Source organism: Cebus imitator, unplaced genomic scaffold (genome assembly GCF_001604975.1).
Source record: "Cebus imitator isolate Cc_AM_T3 unplaced genomic scaffold, Cebus_imitator-1.0 Scaffold469, whole genome shotgun sequence".
In the NCBI taxonomy this organism is placed as follows: Eukaryota; Metazoa; Chordata; class Mammalia; order Primates; family Cebidae; genus Cebus; species Cebus imitator.
This window is the reverse complement of record NW_016107784.1, coordinates 361,249-362,606: the sequence shown is the minus strand read 5'-3', so window position 1 is coordinate 362,606 and position 1,358 is coordinate 361,249. Positions and strand designations below refer to the sequence as shown.

The 1,358-nt window shown below is 49.8% G+C and overlaps 1 pseudogene; it reads left to right on the top strand.

Annotated features, from left to right (window-relative positions):
- Positions 1–332: 332 nt before the first annotated feature.
- LOC108291825 lies at positions 333–1,162 on the top strand (annotated as a pseudogene).
- Positions 1,163–1,358: the final 196 nt, after the last annotated feature.

Here is a 1,358-nt window from a genome sequence, read left to right as displayed (position 1 = left end):
AAAAAAAATAAATAAATAAATTTTAAAAAATAAATAAATAAAAGCCATGACGTCTTCACGCTCTGTTTTCTGGGATTCCTCTGGCTCCTCCTCTGCTTCATCCACATGAATGGTGAATGCAGACTGTTTACTCTTTGCTTTCCAAGAAGGAACGGTGAAGATGCTCATCATTGCGGCCAGGCGTGGTGGCTCACGCCTGAAATCCAAGCACTTTGGAGGCCAAGGCAGGGGGATCACCTGAGGTCGGGACTTCAAGACCAGCCTGAGCAACATGGTGAAACCCCGTCTTTAAAAAAAAAAATAGAAGTGGGACCAAAACAAAGGGGCCGGGAGCGGACTTACCTCACCTTCGTCCACTTCACCGTACGTCTCGGCCTGGCCGCCGACCCCAAGGAGCGGTCCGACTATGTCCAACATGGAGAAACACCTGTTCAACCTAAAGTTCGCGGCCAAAGAACGGAGCAGGAGTGCCAAAAAATGCGATAAGGAGGAAAAGCCCGAAAAGGCCAAAATTAAAAAGGCCATTCAGAAGGGCAACATGGAAGTTGCGAAGACACACGCCGAAAATGCCATCCGCCAGAAGAACCAAGCAGTGAATTTCTTGAGAATGAGTGCCCGAGTCCATGCAGTGGCTGCCAGGGTCCACACGGCGGTACGATGGGCAAGGTGACCAAGTCAGTGGCTGGTGTGGTTAAGTCGATGGAGGTGACGCTGAAGACCATGAACCTGGATAATATTTCCGCCTTTTTTCTTTTTTCTTTTTTTTTTAAAGACAGGGATTCACCATGTTGGTCAGGCTGGTCTTGAACTCCCAACCTCAGGTGATCCGCCCGCCCAGGCCTCCAAAGTGCTTGGATTACAGGCGTGAGCCACCACGCCCGGCCAATATTAGATTTCCGCCTTGATGGACAAATTCGAACACCAGTTTGAGATTCTGGACGTCCAGACGCAGCAAATGGAAGACACCATGAGCAGCACTACGACACTCACCACTCCCCAGAACCAGGTGGATGTGCTGCTCCAGGAAATGGCATATGAGGCAGGCCTCAACTTCAGCATGGAGCTGCGGCAGGGGCAAACTGGCTCGGTGGGCACAAGCGTGGCTTTGGCGGAACAGGATGAACTGTCTCAGAGACTGGCCTACGTTCGGGATCAAGTGTGACTGCAGAAGCCGCACTGAGGTTTCCTGGCCATAGCCACCCTTTAAATGCTCTCTGTGTGTTAGAGAGATAGTACACCCTAGAAACTCTGAACATGCCAGTATGCTGAAATGCCTTTCTACCTTTGGGTTTACAGCCCCTTCCAGATAAATTAAGAAATTCAGTCTTTCTGCTCTCTCTTTTTTTTTTTGAGACGGA